The 25,795-nt window shown below is 37.6% G+C and overlaps 2 pseudogenes; both read left to right on the top strand.

The window, feature by feature from the left end:
- Positions 1-11,747, top strand: part of LOC106337600 — a 15,490-nt pseudogene extending 3,743 nt beyond the window's left edge.
- Positions 11,748-16,907: 5,160 nt separating this feature from the next.
- On the top strand, positions 16,908-19,295 carry LOC106338347 (annotated as a pseudogene).
- The last annotated feature ends 6,500 nt before the right edge of the window (positions 19,296-25,795 follow it).

Raw genomic sequence — 25,795 nt, 5'->3', positions numbered from 1 at the left:
TAAAAGGATTACTAGATGCAATGATCGAATGATCAGTCTCATACTAAGATTGCTTAAGCAAATAGATTATATGATTTAGGGGAAAGCCTTATTGAAATCATATACATTGATTTATTCTATTGCTTACATAGAATTCTGAGTGCTTGAATTACTCGTTAAATATTCAGATGTCGAGATTTGAACCCTCAGATTACTCTGCCTTAAATCTCTGTGGAGATAATTACCTAGAATGGGTAAAGAATACTCTTTTTGCCCTGAGATCCAGAGGACTCGGACAATGCATCAATGAGTACAATGATATCATTGACAGTGAAAGGCATAGAGCTATAACGATTATTCGTTGTTATCATCTCACTGAGGAATTAAGAGACCTGTATCTCCATGTTGATGATCCTTGTGATCTTTGGTTACAGTTAAGGAAAAGGTTTTGTGTTTAGACTTAAGAGATTACTTTGATTGAAAGCTTGTCACCTAGATTGGATCTTAGTTACTTGAAGTCAATTCCCAATACCCATGGATTCACTTGTTTAAATTGATTAAAACCTTGTTGTATTGCTCTGTTTGCTATTGTTAGTTGTCACACACTCACCACTATTGAATCTACTTAGCTTAAGAAATGACTTGTATTCTCACTGATTCACATCACTAGGACTGGTTCGACATTCACCCCACTATACTACAACATTTGCAATAGGCAGAAAAACCTATTATCAAATTGGCGCCGTCTTGATCACTCTAAACCTGATTTCTAAACACTTCTCATCAGACATGATTAGATGAAGTGTTTGAATCAACTCAACTAAGCTCTAGTGAGATTAGCCAAGGACACTTGATGTTAAAATTGCTAGATAGTTATTAAACTTGAACTTAAAGATTGCTTGATTGAATTAAGCCAAAGACATTTGATGTTTAATGATTTCTAAGCAAATGGACATTTACCTAGACATAGGACTTGTCTAAAATTGTGTTTAGACTTAAGAGATTACTTTGATTGAAAGCCTGTCACCTAGATTGGATCTTAGTTACTTGAAGTCAATTCCCAATACCCATGGATTCACTTGTCTAAATTGATTAAAACCTTGTTGTATTGCTCTGTTTGCTATTGTTACTTGTCACACACTCACAGCTATTGAATCTGCTTAGCTTAAGAAATGACTTGTATTCTCACTGATTCACATCACTAGGACTGGTTCGACATTCACCCCCCTACACTACAACAGTTGCAATAGGCAGAAAAACCTATTATCAGCCAAGGAACAAGGATTACATAAGGTTTATGAATCCGAATATCCAACAATGAAAGGAGAAAAGTAATAAGCTGGTATAAAGAATGATAAAGAATGGTATCAACCATCAATGTTTTGGCAAAGATCCTCGGACTAGAAAATAATTTATAGACGTCCATATGCTACAATGATAGCAAAATAAAATGCCAGACACATTGACCCGAGAGAAAGAATGACTATGTCATCCCAGCTTAGCACCACACGGTTTTGATGTCTTAAAGACACAACCAAGTTGCTACAAAGTCTATATAAGATAGACCAAATAAATGTTCCAAATAAAGTTCCATAAATTCTAAGGAACCTCGGAAAGAAAGAAAGGTGCATGAGATAAAATCCGAGTTTTATTAAAGGAAACCATTCCAGACATTGAGATATAAGGCTGGCCAGCTGAACAACTAGGTACCATACCATATAGCTTGGGACGCCAAGTTATAAGGTTATTAAGGTCCTATATAATGATATCTCAAATTGATTTATACCATGTCTGGAACTAAAAGGAACTATATATATATATAAGTGTGTCGACACATACATTCATAGAAAATGCGCAAGCATGTAGCACATGAATACAAAGATATGTATCGAGGATCATAAACCCACACAAGATTACTCATAATGAATAATGAAAGAAACGTGGGGTTTAAAGTGATATATATAAGGCGTATTGTATTGGCCATGAATATGTAAACGACATATGATGCCCAGTGTATATAAATCCTGAAAGAAGGATAAATCGTGAGACAAACCGGAAAATGTCTATATAATCTAATGTGGTGGATACTACTACATATTTCACTACATATGATGTCTTGAAGAAATTCAAAAGATGTAGTATGCTATATATGACTCACTGGATGATGATGATGATAATATTATTAGTACCAAAAGGTTTACCAAACGATATTGAGCTCATAATCAAAAGATGAGAAAAGAAGTTCTTTTGAACAGCATTTTCCTAAAGTTGTTCACGGACTGAATTAAATTACTACATGTAAGCAAGTGAAGAGTTCTATAAGAACAATTCAAATCAGTCCATAGAGGAATTTTAAATTCCTTGTGTTTTATACTAACCAGCCTAAGATAGGTTAAATGGTTATTCATTAAACCATAGAAAAGGTTATAGACCATCACCACAAATTAGCCAAATTTTGGTAATACTTATGGTTGGTCGAATTCTCAGCATGAACCAACCAAGCTGTGGTATGAATGAATAAGCTATCATAAAGATAAGCTATAAGATCGAAGTTCATCTTTGAACAAAAGGTATAGGACCACATTATGCGTCCATATGCGACCCAACGGGTCCGACCATCATATATGAAGATAATGCAGCTTGCATTGCTCAACTCAAAGACGGGTATATCAAAGGTGACCGAACCAAACATATTCTACCCAAGTTTTTCTTTTCCCATGAGTTGCAGAAAGCTGGAGAGGCCAACGTCCTTCAGATCCGGTCTAGTGAAAACTCAGCCGACCTCTTCACCAAATCATTGCCCTCTTGCACATTCAGGAAGTTCACGCAACAAGATTGGCACGCGTAGACTCAAGGACCTTCAGTGATGTCCAAATCAGGGGGAGTAATGTGTGTTGTACTCTTTTTCCTTTCTCTGGTTTTCCTTTTCACCACATTGGGTTTTGGGTTTTCCGGGAGAGGTTTTAATGAGGCAACATTAGCATGTTACAAACCCTATTTGGTTATAACATCCAAGGGAGAGTGTTATGAATCATGAAGTGGATGGTCCATAACCTAGACCATACAAGTTCAAGACTAGAGTCCATTGGGGGGTTTACATCCAGCCACATGGAAGACCCATTCCACCTTAATCTTTATGAGTTTGACCATGTCATTATGTAGAGTATCTTTGTAATCAATTCTCCCTTTCACTCCACCTTATATGAACCACTATATATAGTGGTGTAAGCAATAAGAAATATACAACACATTCTCACAAATCTTCTCTCAAATTTTAACATTAATCATTTTTTATATATTTACTCCGGTCAGTGTTTAATCAAAGGTACGTAAAGTGACTTCTTTTTGTATTCATAGTTATCTCGGAGAGAATCAATTAACCGTAGATGCAACATTTATTTTTATTTTATCATTGTTTATTATATAATTTTTTCCTAATTATTCTAGTTTATGGACTCCCATTTACATATTATAAATATCTTAAAAGATAATTCTAAAATAAAAAATAACAATTGATTTTTTAATTACATATCATATAATTTATATCTTAACTACATAATACAATTTTTTTATTATTTTTTTTTGAAACATAATTTTTTTTGAAACATTTTTTTAAATTTCTTGTATATGTTATCATATAACTTAATGTAATATTTGAATTACACACTATTAAAAAATATAAAAAATACTCTTTTGGCTCCACCAAAATTGTAATTATGAAATTCTTACACACTATTAAAATTAAGTTATAATACCAAAAATAACTTTATTATACTACACATTTGGAAGAATTTCATAGTAAGAAATTCTTCACTCTTTTCAGAATTCAACATATCCGAAAGCAAAGAACACAATGTCTGATAAGCTTACACGAAGTGCACGGACTCAGTCTTCTGCTATATATGGTTTATGATGATTCGATTCCACCGAGTTGGCTCTCGGACTCGAGATCTTCGTAGTTTAGTATAGCCTATGTTGAAAAAGTTATTTTAATACATAATTTATTTTTAAAAATAATGTCTGAAGGCGATGGCGGAAACCCTACCGATGAAGACAGCACCCCACTCCGAATTCCAGCATCGGCGAGCCACGCTCCTCCAACTCGAACCAAACCACTCCACTGAGGAATGCCCAGAAATCGAAATCGTCGAAGGAGTTGCTTCTATTCAGATGCAATTTTTGATGAAGCATAGCTCCTTTGGAAAAGTTTAGTGGTTGGTTACTTCATTGGGGGTGCGCCCCATGTAGGTTCCATTCACGCTACTGTGAATCGAATCTGGTCATCTCCAAAAGCGGGGTCCAAAATTGATGTTCAGTTCATTGATAAGAACACGTTTTTGTTTCGTATTGACAACAATCAGATGAGGTCTAGAGTGATTGGTCGTAAGTACTGGCACATCTCCGATGTGCCACTTGTAGTGAATGAATGGTCACCGGAATCGGCGTTAAACCCTCCGGATCTTTCAGCTATGCCCGTATGGGTTGATCTCAAAGGGGTTCGTAATGGTCTTTTTTCCCAAAAAGGCCTAAAGTGTCTTACCAAAGCGGTAGGAAAGTTTGTTAAGCTTCACCCAAACACTGAGCGCTGTACGTGTCTGGATGTAGCTCGTGTGCTAGCAGAGATTGATTTGCATCAGCCTCTTGTTGAGAAGATCGTGTTCAAGGATAAAGATGGTTTGCAATGGGAGATTGAAGTGCAGTTCCCGTGGCTCCCTGCTCGGTGTAGTATCTGTCATGGCTGGGGTCATAAGAACACTGAATGTAAGGACACATGCATAAGGATGTTGAGGCGTTCAGAAGATGTAGGAGAGGAGACTAGCTTTGGTACAGTTCCCCAAGAGATTGTGGTTGTTACTACTGCTGTCATTGGTGGTACGGTACCCCAAGAGACTGAGGTTGTTACTACTGGTACTGATGCTATTGGTGCTACTGGTACTAATACTACAGAAGCTACTGCTGCTACTGGTGGTATGCTAGGCCTTCTAAAAGAATTAGAAGCCTTACCAAAGGATGGTTCCCTTCAGGCGCTGAATAGTTCTGTCTCTAAGGAAGCCAATCCAGAAAAAGTTTTGCGGATCACGCTCACTGACCCAACGATTGAAGTGTTCCCAGCAACTGAAGTAGGAGGCTGGGCAACGGTTTATGGTAAATCGCACAATGAGTCTGAGACAGTTGAGATTGAGAACCAAAGTTTGGAAGAGAGATTTGCGACGGTGGAAGATCCTATTGTGGTTTCTCCATCACGTTTTAGCCCGTTGATGGGCATTGAGGAAGAGGAGGTGGCAGAAGTAGAGGATGAAGTAGAGGAGGGAGAGATACCGGAAGAAACAGGGCACCCTATTAATCGTGTTTCCTCTGCAGCTAAGAAGAGTTCATCCTCAGTGAGCCATAAATCTTCGAAGCAGAAGGTTGTACGAATAAGAGACCTGAAATTCGTCAATCGACATGGAAACTCTAAAAAAACTTCCGTTAGGAAGTTATGGCGTCATTTTTCTCATGGAATATGTCTGGCTTCAATATGTCACGCAAGCACCACGCTCTCTGGAGTTGGATACAAACAGAAAAGCCATTGTTTGGCTGTCTAATGGAAACAAGGGTACGTGAGGAGAACCAGAGGAAGTGTATGGATGCAGCAATGCCATCCTGGAACTCAATAACAAATTATGATCATCATCATTTAGGGTGAATCTGGTTTTGTTGGTCTGATAGAGTTGTTGTTACGCTGCTGCACCGGAGTGCTCAAATGATTACTTGTGCAGTTAAAGTCCCTGAAACTGGCGAGCAGTTCATTTGTTCAGCAATTTACGCCTTTAACACAGCAGCAGAGAGGAGTCATTTATGGAGAGAGATTAGGGAGACGCAATCAGCCCATGCTCATCTGAATTTGCCTTGGGTAATGCTGGGCGACTTCAATGTCACGCTATCATCAAGTGAGCATTCTCGCAGTTTGGACTATCGGACAGATCAGATTGGTTTGAGGGCTTTTCAGGAGGTTTTGACGGACTGTTCTCTGGTTGATTTTTCTTATGGAGAGGCTCTTTTCACTTTGTGGAACAAGAGGGACGAGGATCCAATAGGGAACAAGTTGGACAGAGCTCTAGTCAATGGAGACTGGCTGCGTCATTTTCCCAATTCCCATGCTTACTTTGATGCTGGAGGAGTATTAGATCATGCTAGGTGTTTGATCAGACTAACTGGAATACATGATTATGTGAGTAAACCTTTCCGTTTCTTTAATTTCTTGGCAGAAAACGAGGAGTTTTTGCCAACCATTCAGGAAACCCAGAGCTCAACTGCTAGGCTGTTCCACTCCCGTACAGCACTTTCCTCTTTTCACAAAAAGCTGAAAATGCTAAACCCGGTTCTGCGGACTTTGAACCGTACGCATTATGGAGACCTTCCCAGCCGAACCAAACAAGCTTTTGAGGAACTGTGTGAGTGCCAGAATAGGGTATTGTCTGATCCTACCGCAGAAAATTTTTCGCAAGCAGCAGAAGCTTATGACAAGTGGAATAAACTGGCTCGTATTGAGGAGAAGTTTTATAGGCAGAAGTCATGCATTCGTTGGCTTCAGGCAGGAGATCAAAACACATCTTTCTTTCATCGATCAGTTCAAGCTCGAGCTACCCAGAACACCATCCGCAGGCTGGTAACAGAGCAAGGGGAAGTGCTCACGGCCCCTAGTGACTTTAAAAGAGAAGTAGTGGCCCATTTTCAACGTTTTCTGCAGGCGCATGAGCAAACAGAGGAGATTTCAATTGAGTCTCTGCAGGATTTATAGACGTACAGATGTCCTACTGCTGCCTCGACATCCTTGGTATCTCCAGTCACTGCTCAAGAAATCTATGAGGCTCTCCTATCTCTCCCCAATGATAAAGTCTCAGGACCAGATGGGTTTACTAAGGAGTTTTATGTTGCTGCCTAGAAAGTAATTGGTTAGGATTTCATCACAGCGATCCAGTATTTTTTCCTTTTCATGTTCTTACCGTCAGGTATTAATGCGACGATACTCTCCCTTATCCCCAAGACTGAGAATGCTGAGAAGATGAAAGACTTTCGCCTCATTGCCTGCTGTAACCTACTCTATAAGGTCATCTCAAAGGTTCTTGCGAACAGGCTGAAAGTGATCTTTCCAGATGCAGTTGAGCCAAACCAGAGTGCTTTTATCACAGGAAGACTTCTTCAGGAAAATGTGTTGTTCGCATCGGAGCTGGTGAATGGCTACCATAAAACCTCTACTACGCAGAGAAGTGCAATTAAATTTGACATCTCAAAGGCTTTTGACACTGTCAAATGGTCCTTCATTACCTCCGTTTTGAAAGCAATGGGTCTTCCGCTTCAATTTGTTCATTGGATTCGACTATGTATATGTACTGCAGCATTTTCTATCTCTGTTAACAGCAGTCTGGAGGGTTTCTTTACCAGTGCTAGGGGCATCAGGCAGGGCAGTTCGCTCTCGCCGTACTTATGTTATCCTGAGTAATGTGCTATCTAAGCTCCTTAACAAGGCAGCAGAGGCTGGGAGGTTTCAATATCACCCGCAATGTCGAGGAGTCAAACTTACACATTTGAGTTTTGTAGATGACATAGTCGTGTTCACAAACGGTACAGTTGGCTCACTTCAAGGCGTCGTGGAGGTCATGCAGAATTTTGCGACCATGTCAGGATTACACATCAATGCTACTAAATCCACAATTTTTGCATCTGGACTGGACGTGGCACCCCTTCTTGCAGCAGCGGCTAGCCTGGGTATCAGTGCTGGTTCCCTTCCTATCCGTTACCTAGGTATGCCTCTGATGACTAAATCTTTAACGCCTCTTGATTATGAACCGTTGATCGACAAGGTGAGCAGTAAATGCTAAGCTGGTCCAACAAAAGCTTATCATTTGCTGGAAGGCTTCAGCTCATCAACTCTATTATCACGAGTACAGTCAACTTCTGGAGCTCAGCTTTTTTGCTTCCCGCTAAATGTCTTGAAACTATTCAAAGTATGTGCTGCGCTTTTCTCTGGTCAGGATCACCCACACAAACTCATAAAGCTAAGGTAAGCTGGGCAGAGCTTTGTTGCCCAAAGGACGAGGGCGGCCTGGGGGTCAGAAGACTGAGGGATTCCTCAATGGTATTTGCCTTAAAGCTTATTTGGCGTCTGTTTACTCAGCATACATCACTTTGGGTCTGTTGGGTTAAGCATTATCTGCTCAAAGATAGCTCCTTTTGGGACATTAGGGACACTCAAAAAGGTTCGTGGATGCGGAGAAAACTTCTCAAGTTGCGTGGTGGCATATGGATTTCTAAAGTTTGAGGTTCATGATGGGAACTCTACTTATTTCTGGTTTGACAATTTGCTGGATATGAGGCGTCTAATTGATATCACAGGTGCAGCGGGAACAACATATCTTGGGCTACCTTGTAGAGCCAAGGTTACTGATGCGGTAAATGAGAATGGCTGGTCTATTCGAGGACAGAGAAGCAGACACTACCACGACCTCTATACTACCATTATAGATCAACCGGTCCTTGCTCCTCAAAATGGGAAAGATGCAGTTCTCTGGAAGTTTGGCGATGATGATTATCATGACTCGTTCTCAACTTCAAAAACTTGGGAACAAATTCGCAATAAAAGAGAACCAGTGGGGTGGAGCAAGGTCATCTGGTTTACACTGGGAGTGCCTCGATTCTCTTTTATCACCTGGTTAGCAGTCAAGAACAGGTTGTCAACAGGTGATAGGATGCGTTCTTGGGGTATGATTCAAGGGTGCCCTTTATGTGGAGAACCAGACGAGACAAGGGATCACCTCTTCTTCGCATGTCATTATTCATTTACGGTATGGCATGGACTGGCAAACCACATTCTTGGTACTCATACTGATCCGGACTGGCACTTGACGTTGAGCCATCTGCAGGGTGTCGGGGGAAGTAGTCTTGATACCATCCTTATCAAAGTACTGCTCTTTCAGACGACTATATATCACCTTTGGAGGGAGCAAAATGCGAGAAGACACCATACAAGTTGGATGACAGCAGATGCTATGTGCACTGTGATAGACAAGGCGTTGCGAAATCGTATCTCATCACTAAAGTATAAAGCCGATCAAAATTTCTCAGGCCTTATGCAGCGTTGGTTTTATCACACTATGTAGATTTGATCTTTTTCATTCATTCGAACTCTTGATTTACGCTTAGGTAGCAAGATAAAGTAGTCCCATATTCTTTTGTAAATGTCAATTCCCTAAAAGGATGAATAAATTTGAAATTTCATCAAAAAAAATTAAGAAATTTACATACACAACTGTTAATATTGATAAAATTATGGGTGCATGTGCCCCATTAATGTTGTACTGCTTTAGCCCCTGGTTAAAGCTGAGAATTAAAGAATTTAATAAATAATTTTTTTTTGTTTCACAAAAATTATAATTTTTGTTTCAATGTAACTTTTAGCTTCTTCACCTATTTTGCCCATATTTATTATGATAATAACTACAAATAATAATTTTTTAAAATAAATTATGTATTAAAATAAACTTTTTCAACATAGGCTATACTAAACTACGAATTATGTATTTGACCAATCACTTTCTAGGCAGCAACATAAAACTCCTTAGTAAACCCATCGGCTCGTGAGACTTTATCTTAATTTTCAGCTAGCTAAAATGGACAAAGTCTTCATGTGTACTCCCGACATCTCATGTTCGTTCTCAAATTTGTTATTTTTATGAGTTTATGCACCCACTAATAAAGTTTTCTAGACTGGCCCCGTCTATTAGTCCATAACTGGTATTTATTTGAAAGTGGAGTCCCATAAAAAAGGGCCATTAAAATGTTTCATGAAAATGCCATCAAGACTGGCTCTGCAACACATATACATAATTATACATATAGTTTTGGTCTGGCATGTACTTGACCTTCTTCACTACATTTCAGGTGGCACAAAGAAGTGGAATTTGAATCTAAGATAACGTACACAAAACATAGAGTACCCGAGGCGTACCTGTGGGCACTTGGAACATACATTGAGCCTGAATATTCTCAAGCACGAGTTACATTAGCTAGTGTAGTCATCTTACTCACAGCGCTTGATGATATGTATGATGCATATGGCACAGGAGGGAACTTGATCAATTCACATATGCATTGGAAAAGTACTCGTTTCGCAAAAAGATAAATGATTTTTATATTTTTCGTATTTTTCGATGGCAGGCTTATAACATGGTTTGCCCTAACAGGTGGCTTCCCGAAGCCCCTACGGGGATACACAGCATGAAACATCTTTACCGTGTCACAATAGATTTCTATGATAAACTCGAGGAGGAGCTTGAAATGCAAGGAAAGTCAGGTTGTGGCTCACATCTTAAGAAATCAGTTAAGACCTTCAATAATCACTTTTAAGAACACTAATTGTTGTTTTCTCTTTTGAAGCATATTTAGTTCTAACTGAATTTTCATTATCAGTTGAAATCAACAGCCAATGGATATATGCAAGAGGCGAAGTGGTTGAGAAAGGATTACACTGCCAAATTTGACGAGTATAAAGAGAATGCTATCTTGTCTTCCGCTTACTATACCATGATGGCCATGACATTTGCGGGAATGGGAGATTTCGCGAAACTCGATGCTTTTGAATGGTTAAGCTCACATCCTAAAATAAGGATAGCTTCTGAGATAATATGTCAATTCACAAATGACATTACTAGCTACGAGGTGAGCACCAACATCTGATTTTAAGCTCCTAAATATATTTTAAGTAGCTAGGATGACAAATGGGTGGTCCGTGTCAAAAACATAATGGGCCAATCGTAGACATAGTCATATACGAAGTGGAATCAAATGGCTAAGCCCAATTTTGTCTGTGGAGAAAAATTGGATGGATTACGTAGACATTGGTTGGTCCAAAATACTTAAAATTAGGTTAAAATGACTTGGAGGAAGTCATCAATGTTCACACAAATAAAATGTTCATTTAGACATGGACAGTCCATTGAAAACATTTGTTTGCCAAAGTATTGAATACATTTGACATGTTATAATTGCAGTTTGAACACAAAAGGGAGTATGTAGCGACATGCATCTAATCCATTAAAATAGAGTCCTATTTGAAATTATCATGGTATAATTTTTTTGGACCTATTGAAAATGTCATGACTAAATATAACACACACTTCATATCTCTCTTATTAATAATGTATATAATTTTCACTAAGGGTACAATTATCATCTAATTCTTAGAATATTCGACTGAATTAAAGTTAACATACCTCATATTTGACAATTATATGATTTAACCTAATTCATACACGTTTTTTTTTGGATTGATACACGTTTTTTTCCCAATTCAGTTCTTCTGTGTTTGTGCATCTCATCATCATCTATCAGCAATGGCTATTTGTTCTGTAGTGAGTAGAAAAACCCTAGACAGCTTGAAGGAGATGTCTTCAAGATTTCTGGGTTTCCTCAGAATCCTATCATTTACGCTTCCTGATCTTAACTACGATTACAATATGTTGGAGCCATCGACAGCTTCGAGATTATGCAGACGTATCACCAGAAGCATCACCCACTAATTACAACCATTTCCTTGAGTAGCTGGATCAGGCTGTGAACAAGGAGATGCTAGCAGAATGCCATAAAGTTAAACGGTGGAGGTTTTTTGAATTTTTTTAATTTTTTTTATCTCGGCTCTGTTTTGTTCTGTTGGTTGTGGAACAAGAAGATGCTTCCATGGTCGTCAAGTTGTAGAATACCATAAAGTTAAACAGTGGAGGTGTTTTGAATTTCTTTTAATTGTTGATCTCGACTATATTGTGTTGTATTGGTTGGATCTCAGAATAGATAAATATAAAAGTTACAGTCTTTTGATCAATCAAGTTGAGTTAAAGAAGTTTAGTTGTTAAGGTATTTGAGTTAGTAGAGAAATCTGGTTTTGCTGATCAGTTTAGTTGTGGTGAGTATAGTCTGATATCAAGAAGGAATCTCTTTTAGAGCGGATTCAAAGTTTGATTAGTAATGAAAGCTGGTTTAGGAGGTTCTAAAGGCTACTGAGCCTTGAGCTCAGAACCAAATATATATGATTGATAGTTTAAGGAAACCCAAGAAAAAATCGAGCAGAAGTTTTGGGTTTTATCTTTGTTCTTGATGTTTCCCCAAAAAGCAATGGAGAATGAGTGTTTTTTGTGTGTAAGAGAATGAAAGTGATTGACTTTATTACTAATGTACAAGTCATGTGAACCACTCATTTTTGGACGAACCTTGCTGCTGTCAACATGAGTTTGTAGTCTCTTTATGTATCTTCAATTACTGTTCTTTGCTTAATGGTGTGTATTTGTAACATATTACAGCAAGTTCGTGGAGAGCAACTGAAGGGTGCTTTTGGTGGCGCCATAAACACTAACTTTAGCCTCTAGAAGGTTTGGTGAAAAGAATGAGTATTGAAATTACTGTTCTGCAAACAAATCATGATGAGTGCTAGTATTTAAATTTTTAGGATAGCAACGAGCCTATATCAGTATGGATAACTTACAAAAACAGAAAGAATAGATCTCCAAAAATTTTCCTAATCGAGTTCCTAAAGGTAGAGTACATGTATAGATTTTAAAAACTCATAAACTGATTAGTTTATATTGGGCCAATGGTTTATAACTTTTTTTCAGTGGGTTAGAAATTAATTTTTACCCCTCTACAAAAAATATGATTCTAATATCAAACATTTGTTTGATTAATTCTAATAATCAAATAACTGACCAAGTAAAGAGGCAAACAAAAATTCATAAAGCACAATTCTATTATTTTTGTCATATCGAAATAAATCACAATACGTAATAACATTTGAAACTAAATTAAAAATGTATAAAAGCAAAGTACAGTAAGTAAGATTTTTTTTAACTTTCTTTAACTTTTAATATTGGTTTTCCTCTTATTTTTCATCATTGATTATTTTTTGTATCAAATATTCCAATGATGAGTTGATATTTATAATAGACACTGTAAGATAGTCTAATAAAATTCTAAGAACCCACAAAACAACTTTGCCGACCCCTATTTATAGAAAGTGTAAGATATGGTATACAAACACTTATATTAAAAATGAGTTCAAATATATTATTAGTGTTTTTTTGTTTGTCATCATATTATTAGTGTTATATACAAAGAAATTGTTGATGAAACATTAGGTGATATCTAAATTAATTTATATTAATAATTAATTTTATATTGTGTAAATTAAAAATGTCAGTACATTTTTGTTTATATTTATCTTAACATTACCCTTTATTCTTTTGTCTACAATAATATAAAATTAGTTATATCTATACATGTAGAGAAATATCATTATGTCCAAATAAAAAATAATGTAAACCACAAATTTGAAACAGATTTAATAGATTAGATAACAAACATTATGATAAAAGCAAAAATAGTTCTCCTCGCAACATAAACTCAATACATTGTAAAAGAAAAAATAACATTATATATAGCAGAATAATATACATTAAAATACACAATAATATAATAGTATAGTCACACCGGTATATCTCATAAACAAATTAATAATAACACCATAAAAGTGATACTTAACCGCACATGGCGCGGGTCGTATCTAGTTGACTGTTATATGAAGCAATTTTGTGTTTCTAAGGAACAAGCCGTTCAAGTAATAGCGAACATTGTTTCAACTGCTTGGAAGGACTTGAACCGAGAGCTAATGAGGCCTCACTCATTTTGTTTCCCTTTCTTGATCAGAATTCTTAACCTTTCGCGTGTCATCGATGTTTTCTATAGGTATACAGACGCTTACACCAACCCCAAGTTCTTGAAAGAGCACATTGTCTCTTTGATCATTGAAAATATCCCCAATTGAGAATGTTCTCTTGGTGGTGATTATACCAATCTATGGAAATGGTACTGATCCATTACGCAAACTGTGAGAACCAAAATTCAGACCGTCAATTTTCGTTTAGTTTAGGAAAATCAAGAAACCCTAACTTTCTCAGAGGTCCGGATTCTCTGCGAAAGCCAACGACAAGTAACCAAATAAATGCGGAAAATATGTAAAGACAATAAAGCGAGTTTAGAAAGAGTTGATCTTATTTCGAATCCGCGTAAGAGCGTTTCTATCATTGCAAAAGATTACAAAAGCTTCGGCCGCAAGAGCTGTCAGCGAGGTCCCTAGTTCTAACGACCAAAAACCTTCAACCTAGTTGAGTCGCAGCTCGATAACAACAAACAAAAAAGATATGAAAAAAGGTTTTGATTTGATTTCGGATTGAACCTTACGCAAGGCTGCCTATGTACCTCTTTCAAGGATCAAGCCGAAAATAGTTCGATTGAAAGAGTAGAATAAGAGATCGAACTGCCTGGGCGAGTTCGTCTAGTAATCGGGTGCAAATCATAGAAACAGAGCATGTCGAGAATAATGCCTAAAAGTTTCTAAGTGCAGAGAGTTCTAAGTTTAAAAGAATTTTCCCCTTGCCTCTTCAACCTCGACGTCCTTATATATTCCTCCTAGAGGCGGTTTGCTCTTTCCCTTTCTGCCCTTGGTCGAGTTTATCGCTTCGCGGAAATATTCCATTTTCCTTCGATCTTCGTGTTTATCTTTGGAAACTTCACATTTATCCTCCGAATTTGACATTTATCTTCTCCTGCATAACAAAAGATAAACGGTCATAACGATTGGGCTTGATTTGGTATAAAATCGTAAGTGGGCTCTTAGCCGTATTCTGGGCCCTTTCGGGTCGTTTTCCGACTTAGGCGTTTTTACGATTTTATAAAAAGAGCGCTTTCGAAACGACGTCGATTCCGAAGAACATTCAAATTCCTCGTATAGCTTAAGAAATTTGAGGTGTTCAGCTTACTGTTGCCGTTTTATACGATCAACCCGAATGTTATTCGAGAGACCGAGTTCCCGCGGTTTTTAAGTCGTAAAGTTCCAACGATGCCTCCGATCGAGACGAAACAAGAATGAGTTCGATGCAATCTCGGGAGAGGAGTTACTAGGACGAGGTGAAGACGGATTCCGGTCGATCCAGCTCGGCCGTTCGCCGAACTGGACTGGTCCAGCTCGGCAAACGGTCGAGCGGAATCCGTGTTTGATGATCAAGTTTGTTTGTTTCTACGAACTGATCTTTAGACCTTTGATAGTTTTTCCGTTCTTTCCCGACTTCATTTTTTTCTAATGAAGAGAAATCTTCTCGGACGTCTTTTCTGACATTGATTCCGTCGTGACCGATTTTGACCTCAACAGTTAGCCCCCCAGCTCGTTAGAACCATGAGCTTCTAGCATGAGGTTCTAGCGAGTGGCTTAGGCAAGTTAGGTAAGTTAGGCGGAATTAATGGTTGAAAAGGTCCGTCGTAAGTGGTCTTCTCGCTCTTCTAAGAGTGGAACGCGATAAGATTGGGGCTCACCTTATGACGGCTGCCTACGTACCCTTGTTGAAGGGATCAAGCCTTTCATAGTTCGTTTTGGAGTTAAGGTTCTTATGACATGTTTTCCAGCGAGACCTTTACGGTCTAGTTTATATGTAGAGGTTATCAGGCATGTTGCTGCCGATGGCATTTTATATGGTTGTAGAGGGAAGACTACGATTTGTCATCTCGTAATCTAACTCTGTGCGTACTGCTATATATGTGATCTGTTTCGAGAGTTTTTCGCAGTGCGTAAACTTGCGGGATTTCTGAAGACGCTCGAATATTAGCCAAGAGAAAAATTTTGGGATCTCGTATCAGGGTGTTTGATATTATGCCTAGAGATGTTAGAGACCAGTGTGCTCGGTTTAGGGCAAGACCTAGGTCTAATCACGGCTTTAGGGGGTGCGATTACTACTTCAACTTACGTTTCCCGTATCATTTTTGACCTGATTCCATCCCGTTTTAAAGTCCATGATATGTTCTCGGTTTACGTCACTTGTATGGTAGGAAACGAGCATCTCTTCGAGGAAAATTTTAAGTCTCCCGAAAGTGCTGACCAAAATTTTGGATTTTTTTTATATAGCGATGTTACCCTTGTGCCGGGTGTTTGAGAGCGATCTCTACGAGATGGCTTAGTCTGTTTAGGACGTTGAGAGTTTGTTGTGATCAGCAACAAATTTATCGGCAGATATTACCGTTTTTGACTCTTCGCAAAGGATACGTGTTTGAGAAGATGTTAGTGCGTATGACTGTTTAGTCTTCCAAGAAGGTGTTTTTATCGAGAAATGTATTTTTGTCGAAAAAACTTATTCTTCAAGCGTCTGCGACGTCTCGCGATACTGAAGGTTGGTTTTTTCTTTTGCATGCCGTGTTTTCGTGTTGCAAGAGTTTAGTCTTAACCCAACGTCGGAGAAACATTTTTGGTTTGTCTGCGGATGTTCGCAGCCAAAACTGTTATTATTGTTCGGATGCTAATAGTTTGATTTGCAATCGAGGAATTAGGACCGAGTGGACGCATAAATTTGTCCATGGGAAGAAGCGTTTTCCTTCATAGTGCTTTGTGAAGTGTTGGCCTACCAAGATCTATTATGTGCCTTTTTGAGGATGTTTCGTATAGCTCTAGGAGTTTTGTTACGAATTTTTCCTTACATGCCGCGTATTATGGATAAAACATAGCGGGCTAAAAGTGAATTGTGGAATGTATCGAACTTGGTCGATTGTCGACAAGTTTAGGTTTTCCGTTAAACATTTTGTTGTTAGGACTGAGTTTCGTTACGAATAATTTATCATAAGATTTCCGACTATGGACTATACGATAATTATTCCCTTAATAGTCACACGACGTTTTTTAAACAAATCGTAGATTGTCGTTTAGCCGTTAAGTGATGGAACGATGGTTTCTCAAATAGTTCGACTTGACGTGAAGGATGTGTTCACTCAGATAGCCAACGACGTTGTAGGTCAAGGATTAGACCATGGTACTTTCGTGTTAACATTAAGGTCATTTTAGTTTACGATCATTCTTAAAGGGCATGCAGAATTCTAGTTCTGACTTTTACTTGAATTACTTGTGAGTTTTCCTTTTGAGATTTTCACTGTCTCGTTCTTCTTGTTTATTTTGGCCTTTTCAGGCGGTTAAACAATAACAGTCTTTCAGGAATTTGCCCTGGGTCTCTATCCAAGATTGAGGGACTTACTCTAGTGTATGTCCCTAAACTCTGCTTCCTATCGTTTCCACGGTCTTATAAAATATCATTTGAATGATATTTAACCAACTTATTCTGTTATTGATTCTTAATGTGCAGCGACATTTCTTATAACAATCTTAGCGGTTCGCTGCCAAAAGTGTCTGCCAGAACTTTCAAGTAAGCTTTACTAGCCTTATCCAAGGTTATATCTCTCCAGTGAAGCGAAATTAAATTTGTTTTAGTTTCTTGGAATCTTAAGGGTGATCGGAAACACTTTAATCTGTGGCCCAAAAGCTGTTGCAAACTGTTCTGCTGTCTTCCCGAAGCCTCTCACGCTTCCACAAGACGATCCATCAGGTATTAGCCGTCTGCTTCTACTTTTGCTTCGATGGTGACCTTTTCACTTACTTCTTTGGTTGTTTTTGTTCTAGATGAATCAGGAACTCGTACAAATGGCCATCACCTAGCTGTTGCATTCGCCGCAAGCTTCAGCGCAGCATTTCTAGTCATATTTACAAGTGGAATGTTTCTCTGGTGGAGATATCGACGTAACAAGCAAATATTTTTCGACGTTAATGGTTAGTATCTTGAAAAATTCTCTGCTTTTGCATCATCTTGTGCTTGTTACAACAGTCCCATCTTAATAATGGATATTTTAGCAGAACAATATGATCCAGAGGTGAGCTTAGGACACTTGAAGAGGTATACATTCAAAGAGCTTAGATCCGCAACCAATCATTTCAACTCAAAGAACATTCTCGGAAGAGGCGGATACGGGATTGTGTACAAAGGACACTTAAGCGACGGATCTTTGGTGGCTGTAAAGCGTCTCAAAGACTGGAACATAGCCGGCGGAGAAGTGCAGTTTCAGACAGAAGGAGAGACTATAAGCTTGGCTCTTCATCGCAATCTCCTCAGGCTTCGAGGTTTCTGTAGTAGCAACAATGAGAGAATCTTGGTCTACCCTTACATGCCTAACGGAAGCGTGGCTTCCCGCTTAAAAGGTAATGCAGTTTCTTTAACCAACTTTTCGGTATTTTCCCGCTCTTTTTCGAGAGTTTTAAATTTTGCTGCAACTTTTTTTAGATCATATCCGAGGAGAACCAGCATTAGACTGGTCGAGAAGGAAGAAGATAGCGGTTGGTACGGCAAGGGGATTAGTGTATCTCCATGAGCAGTGTGACCCGAAGATTATACACCGTGATATGAAAGCAGCTAACATTTTGTTAGATGAATTAAGACTTTGAGGCAGTTGTTGGTGATTTCAGGTTAGCCAGGCTTCTAGACCATAGAGACTCACATGTTACGACGGCCGTTCGTGGAACTGTTGGCCACATTGCACCTGAGTACTTGTCCACTGGTCAGTCCTCGGAGAAGACTGATGTGTTTGGCTTTGGTATACTGCTTCTTGAGCTCATTACGGGTCAGAAGGCTCTTGATTTTGGCCGTTCCTCACACCAGAAAGGGGTCATGCTCGATTGGGTAAGCTTCTTTACTCTGTTTCTTGCTTCACTTCCTAGAATCTTGGAGGTAATTGATCGCAATTCTGGTTTATTTCGGTTCAGTCTTGCTTGAGAGGATACTTAAACCAACATAAAATTTGAAATTAACCATAATTTGGATTCAGAGCGGTTTAGATTTAAACTCGGTATTGGTCTAATCTCGGTTATGTTCCATGATTGTGATTTGGAAGAGATTTAGAACTTTTGGTTCCAGTTGGATCACTTTCATTAGCATAATAAGCTTTAAATTTGGTTCGGTCTAGATTGAATTGCGAGTCATATCGAAGAAAGACTAAATTTCAATTTGGTTTGGTTTATTGGTCTGAGAAATGAGACATGTTAAAAATGGCAGGTGAAGAAGCTGCATCAAGAAGGGAAACTAAAGCAATTAATAGACAAAGATCTTAACGACAAGTACGATAGAGTGGAGCTCGAAGAAATAGTTCAAGTTGCTCTTCTTTGCACTCAGTTCAATCCATCTAATCGACCTAAAATGTCCGAAGTTATGAAGATGCTTAAAGGCGACGGCTTGGCTGAGAGATGGGAATCGTCGCAGAACGGTGGGGCGGCGTCGCTGCCACCGCCCTTGCCATCGGGGGTGGTGATTTCATCGCCGCGGATGAGGTATTACTCTGATTATATCGAAGAATCATCTCTTGTCGTCGAAGCCATTGAGCTCTCTGGTCCTCGATGAAGAGTGGTGATCATTAGGCCTGGGACGGATCGGTTATCCGGGCAATTTTAAGATATCCGGATCCTTATCCGGCGGATCCTTATCCGGCGGATCCATAATTTTACTATCTTTATCCGGATCCGGGGTTCGCGGATATACGGGTGTCGGATATCCTTCTAAAAATTATAATATCCGGCGGATATCCGGATCCGGATTTGGATCCTTAAAATAAATAAAAAATAATATTAATATATATAAAATATTAACAATAATTCAAAAATAAAAATATATATAAAGTTTTTAATTATTTCTATGTATAATATTACAAAATTTACATTAAATTTATATATACTATTATAAAAATGAAAATATATTAAATAAAATTAATTTTTATATATAGATATTACTATTTTTGAAATAGTTATTAATAAAATTTACGGATCCGGATATCCGGAATAAAAAATCAAAATATTTGGATCCGGATTCGGCTTTGACGGATCCAACATTTTACTATCCGGATCCGGATTCGGTATCTCCGGATATCCGGATTTTCGGATCGGATCCGGATCGGATCACGGATCGAATCCGGATCTCGGATAAAAGTTCCAGGCCTAGTGATCATTCGCTTCTTTTTTCTTGGGCTCGTTTTTGTTTTGTTTTGCTTTTTATTTTATTTTATTTTTCTTTCCTTGTAAAAATGTTTATATAGCTATGAGTTGAGTATAATTTCCAGTAAAAAATATTAACTGCAGAAGAAATTGTTGTTCTAAGACTTTGAACTTTATTATACAGCACCTAATAGTAACAAACCTTTACATATACTTACGAAGTAGATCAGGGATGAATATTATATATAAATTATTTTTATGTATTATATGTTTTTTTACATATTATGAAATAATAAATATATATTGAAAGGCAAATCACCAAAATATCACATTTCTAAGTTTACGTCACAAAAATAGCTCTCAAAAACTAAAATGATCAAAATAGCATTTTATCTTTTGAAAAATTTAAATTTTTTTTTATTTTTTAAAATTTGAAATCTTATCCCAAAACTCTACTCCCCAACTCTAAACCCTAAAAGCTAAACTCTAAACCCTAAACTCTAAACCCTAAACCCTAAACCCTAAACCCTAAACCCTAAATTCTAAACCCCACCCCTTAACTCTAAACACGAATGTCTAAATTAATTTACCATTGGAGTATAAGTATATATTTATCTCTTTTGATAAAACATTAAGTGTTATTTTGGTCATTTTTATTCTTAGAGGCTATATTTGTGACAAAAACTTTTTTAGTACTATACTAGTCATTTTCTCTATATTGAATTGGTGCAAATACATAAATAAATTTTAATAATCCACACAAACATTTTTTTCTATTTTGTATGGTATAAAATTAAGTTTAAATGATATTAACATATATATAAAATACATTTTTAATATTGACAACTGTTAAAAAATATTTTATACTCATATTATTTTTGATCATTTGTATTTCTTTATAAAAAAAATTTAAAATCACTGATAACAAAAAAAAATTTGTGGGATGTTTAATAGTTTTAGTAATTTATAATTTTAAAAACATTCAATGCAAAGTTTAAAATCTAAATATTAAGTTGTCAATATTTGTTCAAAATGTTTATCAAAAAAATTCAAAGCAAATTTCGAAATTAAAATACTTATGTATTTTTTATGGTATATAATTTATTTTTAAAAAATATTAATATTAATATACATATATATATATATATATGTATATAATATTATTAAATGAGACTTCCTACTTATGTAATTTCGTAATCATTTATATCTTGTTATAACAGAAATTTTAAACCATGGATCACAAAAATTTCAATGCTAGATTTTTAACAGCTTTAGTCATTTATAGTCGTTTTTAAAATTTCAAAATATAACTTGTATGAAAAAATCTAAATTTTTATTATATAGTTAATGTGGTTGTTTAATTTATTTTAATAAGTTAAAATTTTAAAAAGTGATAGAGAATAGACTAATTTTTATCAAATCTTTATTATTGAAAATCATTAATTGTCATATATATTTTAGCTACATCAGGTAATTCCGTGATTTTTATTTAAGGAAACAATTAAAAACATTAATTATTAATTTATGGTTAGTTTAATAAAAAACTTATTATATATTTATATGGACCAACATATTTTTCTAAGGATTTTAAGAATGATTGTGGTTATGACACGTGACTACAAAAATATGTTGTAATGCTTCTCTTTTAATATATAAGGGATTTTTTTTTTGTTTCTATTAGTGTTAAAACCGCATCGCAGTTGTTTATATTTATCTTGCAATACGTCAAAATGTATCATTTGGTTATTTAATTGAAAACTAGATTTTGATTTGGACATCCTTGCGAATGTTTATTTTATTTTTTTACTCGTTTTCAACCCGTCCGGGAGGAATTAAATTAGCAAATAATTTATGTAATCAAGGTAAATTAATATTGATTATTTTTGTTTTTATTAGTATTAGAACCACACCGCAGTTGTAAGTATTTACCTGGCAGTACCTCAAAATGTATCATTTGATTATTCTAATGAAAACTAGATTTTGACATATGCATTCGTACAGATGTGTATTTTATATTTTACTCGTATTCAATCCGCCGGGGAGGAATCAAATTAGCAAATAATTTAAGTAATCAAAGTAAATTAATATTAATTGTTATTAAGGCCATGTTCATTTATGTATCCAAACGCCGCATCTAGATGTTAGCATTCTGATGCTGTTCGTATGTACACTATATTATCAGCATCTAGATGCAACATCAAAATGAAGTATCTAGATGCAACATCTATAATATCTAGATATTTGAGATGTTAAAAAGCAATTTTTTATGCTACATTTTCATCTCAAAACCAAAAAGACCTAACTACCCTTTATACAAATATAAAAATTAACCAAATTAGTTATCATAATTATTATATAATATTTTTAATCAGAAAAACGTGTTTTCCTGGCAAACCCGTAAACGTTTTTTTCCACCGCAATCAAAAAACGTATTTTCCCACCAACACTTGAAAAATGCGTTTTTCCGCCAAAACTCAAAAACATGTTTTCCCGACAAAATTGGTGTAGAAGAATCCGATCACAGTAAACGCTTGTAGTGTTTCTTCATGTTGCGATCGATTCTCGTTTATTTCTACTCTTTCTATCTCTTACGACTCTCGTTTGTTCGCAGATCGCGACTCCGCACACACACTCAAGAACGTAAAGCGAAAGAAAGAAAAAGAATACTACACACACACAAAGTTTTAAAGTTCCCCTGAGCTTGAGTACATCTCTTTCCGGATCAGTACCTGGAATTCACTATGCTTGGAGGGTTACACGAGCTTATGTACAACAATGGCAATAATCGCCTTTCAGAGAACTAAGAAGGAGAAGATGAGGTCATTAGGTTGTTATGTGAGTATCGATCCTCTGCGTCTCATCCTTACTATTTATGTGTACGTGTAACTCAGCTTACGGGCTTCTCTCTTTCACTCAAGGCCCGGCTGACTCTTATGCTCTTCTAGTTACAGATGTTCGGGCCCATTTGAAAATGCAAGGCCCAATAACCAAGTCCAGAGCAGCTCACTCGCTTGCCAATATCACAATCTCCACCTTGGAAAGCCGACTGAACTGAAGAGCTTCCTCCATATGCGACCGACCAAACCGTTACCGCTTCACCGATTCTAGTCTTCCTCCAAGTCCTTTTGTCCCCACTTCAAACTCATTCCTTCGATCTGTTGTAGAACAACCTTATTACCCGTCTCTTCTGACTTCCGAGACTTAATTTAACTTCATTCGCCTTCTCAATTCCAAAGACGACTGCACTCCAGTTTCCTTAGTCTTCTTCAACAACACCTAGCTAAGACAAACATCCTTCGAACTTCTCTCCAGGTAATGTATTTTTTAGCATATCAGCTGGATTCTGTTGGGATCAAAATTGGTTACGACGGAATCAATGCCTAAAAGTTCCCGAGAAACATTTCTTCTCTAAAAGGAGAATAGAAATACGGAAAACTAAAACTTCGTAAAAAAGTATTACACGACAAGTTACTCGGAAAGGATCATTCAATCTCTCTAGCAGACGATCCATGAGCATCGAAACAACCAAACCAGCCTCGTCCAACCCACCATCGGGCGTGATGGACGAACCACATCCACCTCGCCTGAAGGCGAGTTGGATCGACCACGTCCAACTCGCCATTGGGCGAGTAGGATGTGGTTGGATCGACCGCATCGAACTCGCCATCGGGCGAGTTGAATCAGCACTCTCGTCTCACCCTCTGGAACTCTCTCGTACGAGTCCCGATCAAACTATCTCTTGCTTGATCTCGATCGGAGTTACCGTTGAAACTTTACGATAAAAATAACAAAGACTTATTTTCTCCTATAAGTTTGAATCAATCGTATAAAACGATAACGGTTAACTTAACACTACAGTTATCTCGGCTATACGATTGGTTTGCATTATCTCATAAAACCGATGTCGTACCGAGGATGATTTCTCAAAGAAATCGTAAAAACATTTACGTCGAAAAATGGCCCGAAAAGGCCTAAAACGTGGCAAAGGCCCACTTGCGGTTTTGGACGAGAATGAGCCCAAGTTATTATGACGGTTTATCGAATATTCACAAAACAACATAAATTTCAAGTTTCGAAGGATAATCATGAAGATCGAGAAAAATAGAATACTTCCGCGAAGAGATAAACTTGAATCAAGGGCAGAAAAGGAAAGACGGTTGACTTTGAAGGCATGTATAAGGGAAGCCAAGGAGAGGAACGCAAAAACAATTCTTTTTAGACTCTAAAAACTCTCTTCACTTTGGAATTTTATGCATTATTCTCGACATGCTCAGTTCCTATGTCATGCACTCAATTACTAGACGAACTCGCACATGCAGTTCGATCTCTTGTTCCACTCTTTTAATTGAACTACGTTCGGCTTGATCCTCAAAAGGGATACATAGGCAGCTTTTCATAAGGTTTAGTCTGAAATCGGTAAAACCTTTTTCGTATCTTTTTAGCTTGTTGTTATCGAGTAGTGACTCAACTAGGTTTAAGGTTCATGGTTGCTAGAACTAGGAAACTCGCTGACAGCTATTGCGGCTGAAGCTTTTATAATCTTTTGTAACGATCGCAACGCTAATACCCAGATTCGAAATATGATCTACTTTTTCTAAACTTGTTTTATTGTCTTTATGTATTATCCACATTTATTTGGTTACTCGTTGTTGGACCTCGCAGAGAATCCGGACCTCAAGGAAAGTTAGGGTTTCTTGAATTTCCTCCGTTTACGAAAATTGACGTTGTGAATTTCGGTTCCCAGAGATTCACTGAAGTATGAATTTTGACAACTCTGACCTCACCGTCTGCAATCACTTATCTTATAAAGTTGTACTTTGTCTTGATATGATTTATCTTCTCACTGTATATGAAGTTCTTAGCTAGGTAAATCACACTTTTTGAATCGCAATGAACCTCCACCACACCCTTGCTTAGCTTCATTTCTTCGCAAATTCCCTTTAGCCACAACCCTTATTTGACTTAATCTGATAGAGCCATATATTCTGCCTCTGTTGTTGATAAAGCTACTACCTTTTCAGGGACGGCGTCCAGCTGACTGTGTTTCCTCCCACGGTGAACACATACCCGATGATCGACCTGCTCCTGTCTAAGTCTGATGCGTAATCTGAGTCGTAGTAACCTCTAATCATGAAGTCTTCATTACTGGTGAAAGTTAAGTTTAATCTCAAAGCTCCCTTAACATACTTCATTATCCATTTCACAGCTAAACAATGATCTGTGCCAGGTTTGTTCATGAACCTGCACACAACTCCTACAGCATACGCAAGATCAGGTCTGGATCCCACCATTGCGTACATCAAGGTACCAACTGCACTGGTGTAAGGTATGTCTTCCATTGCTTTTGCCTGCTGCACTTCTTCTGGATTAGATTGACTTTGTAGCTTAAACTGAGAACCTAGCGGTGTACTCACCGCTCTACAATTAACCTACCATCAGCCTCACATTTCTGATCTCTGTACAATTAAGCTTGACATATCCAAAGCTTTTGATACAGTAAAATGGATGTTGGGGTCGAAAACGGTTACGACGAAGTTAACGTCCAAATCCCCGAAGAAGAAAACGTAGAAACCTTCTTCGACAAATACTTTTTCGAAATAGATTTTTCTTTACGAAAAGCTTTGTGGAGGAAACGCGAGTCATCGGACAAGAGCTCGAAAAGGATCCATTCCGCTCGGTCGCTACGTAGCGACCGAGCTCGAGCAGAAGCTCGGTCGCTACGTAGCGACCGAGCGTTCATCCGCTCGATCGCTACGTAGCGACCTAGCTCTTCCGAAACGTCGATACCTACGTAGCGACCAAGCTCTTCCGAAACGTCAATACGACATTAGTCCATGCGTTCTTGTCTACCCTTCGATGCTATCTCCCGAAGGCCGTAGCGAACCAATTTCACGATTCCCCGCCATTCTAAGTTATCGATCAAACTTTACCGTAAAAACTGCAGAAAGT

Source organism: Brassica oleracea, chromosome C4 (genome assembly GCF_000695525.1).
Source record: "Brassica oleracea var. oleracea cultivar TO1000 chromosome C4, BOL, whole genome shotgun sequence".
Lineage (NCBI taxonomy): Eukaryota > Viridiplantae > Streptophyta > Magnoliopsida > Brassicales > Brassicaceae > Brassica > Brassica oleracea.
This window is presented reverse-complemented; position numbering and strand designations above follow the sequence as displayed.